This window comes from Somniosus microcephalus, chromosome 4 (assembly GCF_052327205.1).
Source record: "Somniosus microcephalus isolate GS21.2 chromosome 4, FLI_Smic_1.0, whole genome shotgun sequence".
Taxonomy (NCBI): Eukaryota; Metazoa; Chordata; class Chondrichthyes; order Squaliformes; family Somniosidae; genus Somniosus; species Somniosus microcephalus.
In genome coordinates this window covers 171,909,445-171,921,881 of record NC_140990.1, presented here as the reverse complement: position 1 = coordinate 171,921,881, position 12,437 = coordinate 171,909,445, and positions in this window count along the sequence as shown.

The window sequence follows — 12,437 nt, the reverse complement described above, 5'->3', positions numbered from 1 at the left end:
TTGCAACCTCACTCCATCTTTGTCTCCTTCTAAGTATCTATGCTATGCAATCTCTACACTCACTCCTTCATTCTCACTCAACCTCCACTTGCCTCCCTCATTTCAGGAAAAGAGAGCTCACAACAAAAGAGAGCGAGCCAGGACAGGAGGAGGGACAGCCTCAATAGCCCACCTGAAAATAGTCCTGGAAATTATGGGCATTGAGGATGATTTGCGCGTGGGGGACGGACAGACGGGTACAACACAGCAAGCTGGTGACAGAAAAGTTTCCCATCTCTCTCTTTGACATTGCATGAGTCGCTGATAATGATTGTGAAGCTGTAACAGATGGACTTATGAGCATCTGCAAAAAGCTATATGCATGTAGCCTTTGCATCACATCTCTGACTCTTTCCTTTACTTCCCCACAGGACCATCACAAGCATCCGTCCCCCCTAGCCAGGAAGAAGAGGTTGAGCAGCCAGGCTCCTCAGAGGAAGCTGCAACCTCTGAGGGCGCAGCGTCAGCAGAATTCAGTGCACCCAGCACCAGCACAGACACTCACACATCGGTGGGACCTTCGGGACATAGAGTAGTGTTGTCACCTGGTGTATCACAGCTCACAAGTGAGCATCAGCAGATTGTGGAGACAGGGACAGCAGTGGAGAGTCCTAGTCGGAGGGCGCAGGACTCTGCCAGCTCAGCTCAGCAGCATGTCAACCCTCTGCCTCTGGGTCCATCCAGAAGATCAGAGGTGATGGAACTCCAGGCACAGATGCAGGAGTCTCTGGCAGGTTTTGTCTCTAGGGTCGCTGCGAGTGTGGAGCGAATGGAGGAGTCCATAGCGAACATGAGCAGAGCCTTTGTGGAGTCATTGACGCATGAACGCATCACCACGGAAAGGATGGCAACCTCTGTGGACAGGATGGCTACCGTAGAGGAGAGGATGGCTACGGTAGAGGAGAGGATGGCTACGGCCATGGAGGAGCTTAGTCGCCAGGGTATGGAAAACATGGTCATTGTTCAGAATAGAATGACATCTCTTGAGGAGCGATGGGCATCTATTGAACAGAGAAACCAGACCTTCATGGAAGTCCTTCTGAGTAGGACTGCCATTGCAGATACGGGTCCCCATGGCCCCCCTGATGTGCAGCAAGGTTTTCTCCAGCCACTTCCAGGCGCTGGCCCCTTCTGGCCTGTGCAGCTTCAGGTGGGTGAGCAGCAGCCTGGCGCTCCTGCTGCTGCTGATGTTGCTGGTGCTGCTGTTGTTCCTGGTTCTGCTGCTGCCGTGGCTGGTGCTTGAGCTCATCTAATGCCCAGATGGGAAGGAAATAAATGGCTCCCATGCTTCTGGTATATGCCTCCGTTGAGGAAGCGCTGAGTGAAGGTGGTGAGAGGGGTTTCCCAGGAGGCCACACTGGAGATGGGTGTGAGGCTCCAACCTTCCAGAGGTGTGGTTAAGCCTTCTAAAAGTTGCCCCAGACCTGAGACCACTAAGTCCTGCCACCTGCAAATGATGGCTGATCAAATCTCCTCTTTAATGGTTGACCTGCAGTTGATAGTAAGCAATCCAATAGTGCTACCGCCGGGTTTCACATTCGTGTTTCCCACCAGGCGTGTTTTACGTGGGAAAAGGGTTAAATTTGCAAGGGCCTGTTAAAAAAGGATTATAGAGGCCATTTAGTGGTTATTAAGGGCCTTAAAGACCAGTCCCACCTGTTGGATGCGGGACGGAGTCGGGACCATCAGACACGACTGAGTTAAAATTGCTCGGAGTCAGCAACCAGGTGTGGGGGTTCCCGCACGCCAGTTTTTGCAATTTTAACCCCCTGCACGCCTCCAAGCCCGACTCCACGGCTCAATGAAAATCCTGCCCAAAGAGTCTGCAAAGGGATATAGACAGGTTAAGTGAGTGGGCAAGAATTTGGCAGATGGAGTATAATGTGGAAAATGTGAGGTTATCCACTTTGGTAGAAAGAATAAAAAAGCAAAATATTATTTAAATAGAGAGAGACTACAGAATGTTGCGGTACAGAGGGATCTGGGTGTCCTCGTACATGAAACACAAAAAGCATGCAGGTAAAGCTAGTAATTTGGAAGGCAAATGGAATATTAGCCTTTATTGCAAGGGGGATGGAGTATAAAAGTAGGGAAGTATTGCTACAACTGTACAGGGCGTTGATGAGACCACACCTGGAGTACTGCGTACAGTTTTGGTCTCCTTATTTAAGGAGGGATATACTTGCATTGGAGGCAGTTCAGAGAAGGTTCACTAGGTTGATTCCTGAGTTGAAGGGGTTGCCTTATGAGCAGGTTGGGCCTTTACTCATTGGAGTATAGAAGAATGAGAGGTGATCTTATTGAAACATATAAGATACTGAGGGGGCTCGACAGGGTAGATGCAGAGAGGATGTTTCCCCTCGTGGGGGAATCTAGAACTAGGGGGCATAGTTTCAGAATAAGGGGTCGCCCATTTAAAACGGAGATGAGGAGGAATTTCTTCTCTCAGAGGGTTATGAATCTTTGGAATTCTCTACCCCAGAGAGCTGTGGAGGCGGAGTCATTGAATATATTCAAGGCAGAGATAGACAGATTTTTGAAAAACAGGGAATCAAGGTTTATAGGATGCGGGCACAAAAGCGGAGTTGAGGCCAAGATCAGATCAGCCATGATCTTATTGAATGACGGAGCAGGCTCGAGGGGCCGAATGACCTACTCCTGCTCCTATTTCTTATGTTCATATCGGCCTCCTCCTGAGATCCCAACCACCATAGAAGCCAGTCTTCAGCCAATTCGATTCTCTCCACGTGATATCAAGAAACAGCTGAGCGCACTGGATACAGCAAAGGCTATGGGCCCCGACAACATCCTGGCTGTCGTGCTGAAGACCTGTGCTCTAGAACTAGCCGTGCCTCTAGCCAAGCTGTTCCAGTACAGAAAGAAAGAAAGACTTGCATTTATATAGCGCCTTTCACGACCACCGGATGTCTCAAAGCACTTTACAGTCAATGAAGTACTTTTTGAAGTGTAGTCACTGTTGTAATGTGGGAAATACAGCAGCTAATTTGCGCACAGCAAGGTCCCACAAACAGCAATTTGATAATGACCAGATAATCTGTTTTTGTTATGTTGGTTGAGGGATAAATATTGGGCAGCTATAACATTGGCACCGATCCGACTATGTGCAAAACTGCCCAGGTATATCCTGTCCACAAAAAGCAGGACAAATCCAATCCAGCCAATTACCATCCCATCAGTCTATTTTCAATCATCAGCAAAGTAATGGAAGGTGTCGTCGACAGTGCTATCAAGCAGCACTTACTCACCAATAACCTGCTCACTGATGCCCAGTTTGGGTTCCGCCAGGACCACTCGGCTCCAGGCCTCATTACAGCCTTGGTCCAAACATTGTCAAAAAATCTGAATTCCAAAGGTGAGGTGAGAGTAACTGCCCTTGACATTGAGGTAGCATTTGACCGAGTGTGGCTTCAAGGAGCCCTAGTAAAACTGAAGTCAATGGGAACCGGTGGGAAAACTCTCCACTGGCTGGAGTCATACCTAACACAAAGGAAGATGGTTGTGGTGGCTGGAGGTCAATCAACACAGCCCAGGAAGTCACTGCAGGAGTTCCTCAGGGCAGTGTCCTAGGCCCAACCTTCTTCAGCTGCTTCATCAATGACCTTCCCACCATCATAAGGTCAGAAGTGGGGATGTTCGCTGATGACTGCACAGTGTTCAGTGCCATTCGCAACTCCTCAGATAATGAAGCAGTCCATGCCCACATGCAGCAAGACATGGACGACATTCAGGCTTGGGCTGATAAGTGGCAGGTAACATTCACGCCACACAAGTGCCAGGCAATGACTATCTCCAACAAGTGAGTGTCTGACCACTGCCTCCTGACATTCAATGGCATTACCATTGCCGAATCCCCCACCGTCAATATCCTGGGGGACAATATTGACCAGAAACTTAACTGGACCAGCCACATAAATACTGTGGCAACAAGAGCAGGTCAGAGGCTATGTATTCGGTGGCGAGTGTCTCACCTCCTGACTCCTCAAAGCCTTTCCACCATCTACAAGGCACAAGTCAGGAGTGTGATGGAATACACTCCGCTTGCCTGGATGAGTGCAGCTCCAACAACACTCCACAAGCTCGACACCATCCAGGACAAAGCAGCCCGCTTGATTAGCACCTCATCCACCACCTTAAACATTCACTCCCTTCACCACCGGCGTACCATGGCTGCAGTGTGTGCCATCTACAAGATGCACTGCAGCAACTCACCAAGGCTTCTTCGGCAGCACCTCCCAAACCTGCGACCTCTACCACCTAGAAGGACAAGGACAGCAGGAGCATGGGAACACCATAACCTGCAAGTTCCCCTCTAAATCACACACCATCCTGACTTGGAAGTATATCACCATTCTGTCATCGTCGCTGGGTCAAAATCCTGGAATTCCTTCCCTAACAGCATTGTGGGAGTACCTTCACCACATGGACTGCAGCAGTTGAAGAAGGCGGCTCACCACCACCTTCTCAAGAGCAATTAGGGATGGCCAATAAATGCTGGCCTTGCCAGCGACGCCCACATCCCATGAATGAATTTAAAAAATGAAATTACCCTGTTCTATCCTTTTTAGTTCCAAAGTGGATGACCTCACATTTGCTTACATTGAAATCCATTTACCACAGTTTTGCCCATTCACTTAATCTGTCGATATCCCTTTGTGCAGCTGTACATAATCTTAAAGACCTCTGTTAGGTCACCCCTCAGCCTTCTCTTTCCTTTCCCAGCCTGCTCAACCTTTCCTGAAAGTTCTATTCTGCAGTGTATCTGTAAGGTTGCATTTTGTAAATGTGATTATTCATCGGAAATTCGCACTCTTGGGGATTGGATAATCCCAGTGGATGAACACCCTCCCATTTCAGCTCTGTGACCTTGTCTTGAATCCATGCCTAGACTGGTAGGATGATGAAATTTTCATGGGGGCTCCATTGCACAATAAACCCGTTTCTAGCAGATCTGGTCCCAAAATTTCCCTAATTTGGCATGAAATTGGCAATCTCCCTGTGTAAGGCCATAAAATATAGGGGATTGAAATGTCACCCGGGTGTAATGCAGGATACTTCTCTGAGCCTTGGGCTTTGTTGGAGAATTACACCATACCTAATCGTGCCATACCAGACGAGGAGGGTTTGCTGACTCTTGGTGCCCAGAATTGAGCTAAGTTCCATGTTGCAGCACCGGCGCCCTCAATGTGAACACAATGATAGCACGGAAAGACAAAATAGCGAGGATTTACTCACAGAGGATCAAAGAAGAAGCATCTGAAGAGGCAAGTCCACTACACCAAGCCTGCATTGGATGCAAAAAGGTAAAGGGGAAATAATCAGTTGGGATTGAATAGGATTGGATTGCATGGGTGGAAAGTCAAAGAAAAGTGTGTAGGCAGCCACAAAACTGGCCCCAGAGCCCTTCATAATTGAAGTGTGAAAGAGCTGGACCTCACCAAAAAGGAAGAAAAGGAAGAACTTGCATTCATATAGCACCTTTCATCATCCCAGGACATCCCAAAGCGCTTTACAACCAATTAGGTACTTTTGAAGTGTTACTGTTGTAATATAGGAAACGCAGCCACCAATTTGCACACAGCAAGGTCCCACAAACAGCAATGAAATAAATGACCAGATTGTCTGTATTTTAGGTGTTGGTTGAGGAATAAATATTGGCCAGGTCACCGGGGAGAGCTCCCCTGTTCTTCTTCAAAATAGTGCCATGGGATCTTTTACACCCATCTAATAGGGCAGACGGGGACTCGGTTTAACATCTCATCCGAAAGACAGCACCTCCGACAGTGCAGCACTCCCTCAGTACTGCAGTGGGCATGCCAGCCTGGATTTTTGTGCTCAAGTCTCTTGAGTGGGACTCACACCCACAACCTTCTGACTCAGAGGCGAGAGTGCTACCAACTGATCTGGCAAGTTTACACTGGGGCCAGCAACAGCACTCCCCCTAAGGTCAAGGTAAAAGCAGCTTAAAAACAAGGACATGCAAACCCAGTTAGTCACGGTTTAATTTTAGGAATGTGATACATCAAAGTGCGTTTATGTCTTTTGAACAAAAATGAGTTTGATCTGAGATGCCCGGTAGTCAAAACTTGAATTATCGAGCTATAAGAAGACTTCAAATATCTATAAGATGTTCAGAGGAGAATATTGTTCTTTTTTCAAAACTCAAGAGAGAAAGAAAAGCCTGACGCCAGTACTGAGGCATTTTTGGCACATGGTGTCTGAGTAATTACTTTGGAAATGTTCCCCATTCCCCTTATCAAGTTGCTGATCAGAACTTCCCTGCTGGAGACAGCTGACTTCTTAATCCAGCCTCGGCCTCTGTGTCGAAAATAAATAAAGTGTAGCAGCTCGCACCTGGGAGGGAGGATTATAGTTAAACCCAGGTGTTTGCAGAAGATGGTAGCTGCACGGGATTGTGTCTCCTGGGGCTGGTGGTTTGAGTCATAGCAATTATTTATATAATAGAAAAGAAAGTTACTGTGAGGAATTTCTCGTAAGCAGTAGTTACTCATACCATTTGTGTATCATAAGTTCCTTTAGTTACCTATATTTTCTGATATTGAGCTAATGTTACGCATGCCACACTACTTGTCTGTTTCTTTCTTGCTTCACCATTTGATGCCCATTGTTCTCTTCCACCCCATATCCTCTCCATCACAAAGACCGCCTACATCCACCTCCGTAATATCGCCCAGCTCCGACCCTGCCTGCAATGCTCTCCTGGCCGGCCTCCCAGCTTCCACCTCCATAAACTTGAGCACATCCAAAACTTTTCTGCCCGTATCCTAACTCGCACCAAGTCCCGTTCACCCTGTGCTCACTGATCTACATTGGCTCTCGATGCACCAACACCTCGATTTTAAAATTCTCATTTGTGTGTTCAAATCCCTCCATGGCCTTAATCCCCTCCCCACCTCTGCAACCTCCTCCAACCCTACAACTCTCTTAGATCGCTGCGCTCCTCCAATTCTGGCTTCTTGAGCATCCCTAACTTCCTTCGCCCCACCATTGGCAGCTGTGCTTTCAGCTGTCTAAGCTCTGGAATTCCCTCCCTAAACTTCTCCGCCTCTCCACCTCTCTCCTTTAAGACGCTCCTTAAAACCTACCTCTTTGCCCAAGTTTTTAGCCACCTGTTTTAATATCTTTCTTTGGCTTGGTGTCAATTGTTTTTTATGATGACGCTCCTGTGAAGCGCCTTGGGATGTTTTACTATGTTAAAGGTGCTACATAAATGCAAGTTGTTGTTTTTTGAGATGTCTTGCAATGACACTGCCAAGGATTTGTTGTGTGTGGGATTTTGAGTAAAAGAACTCTGCCCTAACATTCTGTGTTTGCCAAATTTGGGTCACAATTGATCAACCCCTGACCTGCCCATTTCACCCCTTTTACTTGTTCTCAGGATGTGGGTGACACTGGCAAAAAAGCCTTTATTGCCCATCCCTAAGCAATGCCCTTTTCCCTTTGGTTTCCTGAAAGCCCCTGTAAAGAGGAACCATCATAGTCTGCAATTCAAAATTGTCGCAGAGTTTAGTTGTGAAAAAATATATGGTGGAGGGAACATGTCAGTGCCAGAATTAAAAGCATATTAATTTACGGTTTGTTGTACACCTGTTCTCTATACTTCTACTCCCTAAATAATTGCAAATGGAAAAGAAAAACAGACATTCTTACATTTATATAGCATCTTTCATAACCTCAGCTTGCAGTTCCAGCAATTTACAGCACAAAGTATGTTGAGCTCAAGGGTACAGGACAACGTCTAACTAACTGGGCTCGCCACAAGATGCCTGTTGTTTCAAACATTAAGGCCTAGAAATTCAGTTGGGCGCGCCAGCCGTTAGCGCCTTAGGAGGAGTAGATCTCGAGCGCTAGGCGCTTAGCGCCCGGGCGCAGCGCGATCTGCGCCTCGCCCCAACTTCAGTACACATTTATCGCCGGCACAAAGTCTTAGCGCGCGCCCTGCTGCGTGCGCAGATCATGACGTCATTTCGTCATGCAACGCCCTTTGTGCGCCCCGAACCGGAACTTCACTCGCGCCGGCCCATTGTGCGCCGGGCGGCCCTAACGACTGTGAAGTGGAACGGTACACAGCTGATGCGGGCCGCGGGGAGCGCAAATTAAAGGGCCCTCCTGTACTAGAAATGGTATGGCTGGCTGGTGGGGAGGAGGAGGAGGAGGAGGAGGAGGACTGGTGTGCCGGGAACACATAACAAACTGATGGAGAGAAACCCACCACAAATACACCAGTGTCGGCCTTTCAAAAAAACAAATCCACCCTCCCCCTTTAAGAGCTCACCGGAGCCAGAGTGTCTGCCGTCAATCAGCAGCTCGCCGCACCTGCCCTGCGCCCAACTTCCAGTTTAGCGCCCCGGCCCGCCGGCTTAGCGCCTAAAGAGAGGCGTGCAGCGCCAGTTTTAGCGCTCGAGCAAACTCTTAGGGCGAAGCTAATGAATATCGGAGAAGTGGCCTCGATTTGGCGGCGGGCACAAACTTTAGCAGCCGCCCGACTTTACCGCCCCAAAAGTGGCTACAATGAATTTCTAGGCCTAAGGATTTGTGTCCTTCCCTCCACCCCCCACAGACTACATCCACTGTACAAAGGTGTGTCAATCAGCTATTGGGTTTCTGGAGGTCAAATATGATTTGCACTATTCTAGATCTCGTGTAAAAGGAAAGTCTTTTTTCTTAACTGAAATTTCAGATGATCTTAAATGTTGTAAACTTCACCCTCAAATCACCGCTCATTGTATGTTTTATGCCTGCAACGAAAATATGTTGTGTCTGATTTTTCCTCGTATAGCAGGATGTGCTACCCACAATGTTCTATATATTACCCGTGCTCTTTCCTGTTGAGTAGGCAGGAGGAAAAATAATTCTGAAAAAAACTTGTTTCTTTTAATAGAGTGCACACATCTGGGCTCAAACAATATAAATTCATGAAGCAATAGAACTATCTTCTCACTGGAGCAGGCCACTAGCAGGAACTGAGAAGCTTTCACCAGATTGCCCAATCGAATTCAGACACACGCCTCAGGCTCCACCAATGGCATATAGTAAAAAAGAACGACCTGTATTTATATAGCGCCTTTCACGACGTCCCAAAGCGCGTTACAGCCAATCATGTAGGAAACCTGGCAGCTAATTTGCACACAGCAAGATCCCACAAACATAGGAACAGGAGTAGGCCAGCAGCCCCTCGAGCCTGTTCCACCATTCAATCATGGCTGACCTGTATCTTAACTCCATCTACCCGCCTTGATTCTGTAACCCTTAATACCCCTGCCTAACAAAAATCTATCACTCTCAGGTTTTAAATTTTCAATTGAGCCCTAGCCTCAACAGTTGTTTGAGGGAGAGAGTTCCAGATTTCCACTACATTCTCTGTAATCTGATAATCACCAGATAATCAGTTTCTCATGATGTTGGTTGAGGGATAACTATTGATAGAACACAAGGCAGAATTCCCTGATCATGTTCGAAATAGTGCAGTGGGATCTTTTACATCCCGAGGGCAGATGAGGCCTCAGTTTAACATCTCACCTGAAAGGCGGCACCTCCAGACAATGCAGCACTCCCTCAGTACTGCACTGGGATGTTAGATTTGATTTTGTGCTCAAGTCTCTGGAGTGGGGCTTAGAACCCACAACTTTCTGACTCAGAGGCGAGAGTGCTACCCACTTTTTTTAAAATATACTTTATTGAACATTAAGAACATTTACAACATCATGATCATTTCATTGTATGATACAAATCAATTCCGCCGCTCTGCACAGCACATTTTAACATCAAAACCTGAAGTTTAATTTGTCTCCTATAACATATATTAATCGATTGTACTTTAAAAATTGATTGTAAAATACTATCTTTAAATTCCTTTCTGAATAAAACATCCACAGAGCCTTATAATGATCTTTTAGCTTATATTTAAAATATTCTTTTAGATTTATTCTCATCCCCTTAAAAAACAGAGCGAGCATTCCTTCTTTGCACAATCACTAATCTAGCCAAACTGAACATTAAATTAATCGCCGCTCCGCTAGACTCGGGCAGACTCTCCTGCAATCCCCATCTCAAAATTGAGTCCCACGGGATTCCCATTCTCGCTCTTCGGTCCCCATCTAGCAAAAAAACTTCACACAACTGTTGAACATAGTACTTAAAATCATTTAACTGTGGACATAACACCAGTAAATGGGACAGAGTCTCATCCCGTGTCCCACACACTGGGCAAGTTGCCCCCTCCACTCACCCAATCTTGCACAAGACCATCATGGTAAAAATCCGGTTATGAGCCAATTTGAAATCCAGTTCAATCCACTCTGGACATTTAAAATTCGCCCACACTCCCTTCCAAATCTTGTTGAAGTCCAGCTGTGGGTATATACTCTGCCAAAACTCCTGACCAGCGGGTGTCTTGAATCTCCATTCTCTAAATACCTCATAGAAATCTCGAGTATTACAGTTGTCAAATTGGACCAACCCTCCCCCTTTCTCCAGCAGAAAGCTTGGGAAAGCGGGACGCATTTTACTTCCTTTGGAGATTTCCGCATTTATTTCTTCCATCCAATCCTGTGGCATTGCCCTCACAATCTTCTCATACATGATCCCTATTGCTTTTTCCTCTACCTCCTGATCCTCCTCCCACACCATGTCCCTCACTATCGTTTCCGGCAACCAACCTGGAATTACCTCGTATAATACATCTTTCACACGTATAATACCAGCTTTTATAAAAGCTTGACTAAATAAAACCTCTCCTTCGATGTTGACCCACCTGTTCAAAAATAAGGGCTGTGCTAAAAATTCCTCAGCCCCCTTGGGCATAAACAGCACACTTTTTAAAAATTGGGCCCAAATCTCTACAACCCCGTTATAAAACCTAGGGAGAAGTTTAATTGATTCAAAAACATATTATTGTATTCCATATACAATATCCCCTGCCCCCCTATCCCACTTCGTTTTAAAAAATGCTCAAAACAACTCTTCCAAAAACTTGTATTTGACTTCTGAAGAAATCTCTTCACCCATTTGATTCTAAAGGATTTTTTCTTCAAATCAATATCTGGGAAATTGAGTCCTCCCTGATTTCTCTGTCCAATGATGGTATTGTATGCCACCAAGGCTGGTTTCCCTTCCCATAAAAACCTCACATAAGCCTCTCGGATGGACTTTTCCGCCCACTCAGGAATATCCTCCACCGTCAATAAGTACCATAGCTTAGATAGCAGGAGAGCAGACACCACTGTCGCTCTTCCTTGCACTTTCAACCACCTTCTTTCCCATCTTCCCAAAATCTTTTTAATTTTCATAACCTTCGGTTCCCAATTTAATCGATCCACTTCAACCCTGTCTTTCTTGCACCCCATATGCACCCCCAGAACTTCCAAAACCTCCACCACCTTAAAGGGACTTTCCCCCAACCATTCCCCCCCTACCCCTTCCTGCAACCAGGCATTGGGACTTACTATAATTCACTCTGGCTCCTGAAGCTCTACAATATTCCTCCACTACATCCATAGCTTTCCTCACTGACTCCCCGGCCCCGATTTTCTCCCAGCCGTCGGGCGGGTTTTCAGGCGGACAGGGGCCGAAAATCGCAGAAATAGGGGGTCGCAACCCCCCCCCGCCCGATTCCCCGCCCCGCCCGACTTTCACCCCCGTGTTTCAGCGGGACCTGAATCAGTCCCGCCCGCCGCAGACGGGAATGGTCGGCGGGAGCCTAATGATCAATTATTAGCATGTTTAATCCTATTTTCAAGGGCCCTTGCAATTTTCTGGCTTTCCCCACGTAAAACACACCTGGTGGGAACACCGCTGATGAAACCTGACGTGAACAGAGTTGGCTTGCTTGCTTTCAGCTGCAGGTCAATCAGGACTGAAGAGATTTAAACAGGCAGCATTTGCAGGCTGCAGGACCTTGTTGCTGAAGGCTTAGGCACAGCTGTGGAAGGCTGGAGCCTCACACACTTCTCCAGTGTGAGCTCCTGGGAAGCCCCTCTCACCACCCTAACTCAGCGCCTCCTCAACAGAGGCATCTGCCAGAAGCATGGGAGGCCTTTTGTTCCTTCCCTTCCTGGCATTAAAGGATCTCCAACAACAGAGGAGGCTGGAGCAACTCCAGCAACAGCATCACCAGCAACAACAGCAGCACCAGCAGGAGCGGCAGGCTGCGGCTCAGCGACCTGGTGCAGCACAGGCCAGAAGGGGCCAGCGCATGGAAGGCCGTCAGCGCAGGAGATACCCCCCAAACAGGGTCTACAGACACAGGGTCAGCTACCTCAACATGACTGAGCAGCAGTGCCAGAGGCGGCTCCGACTTTCGCGAGAGGTTGTGACTGACATCTGCGCAATGCTGCAGCAAGACCTGGAGCCCAGAACAC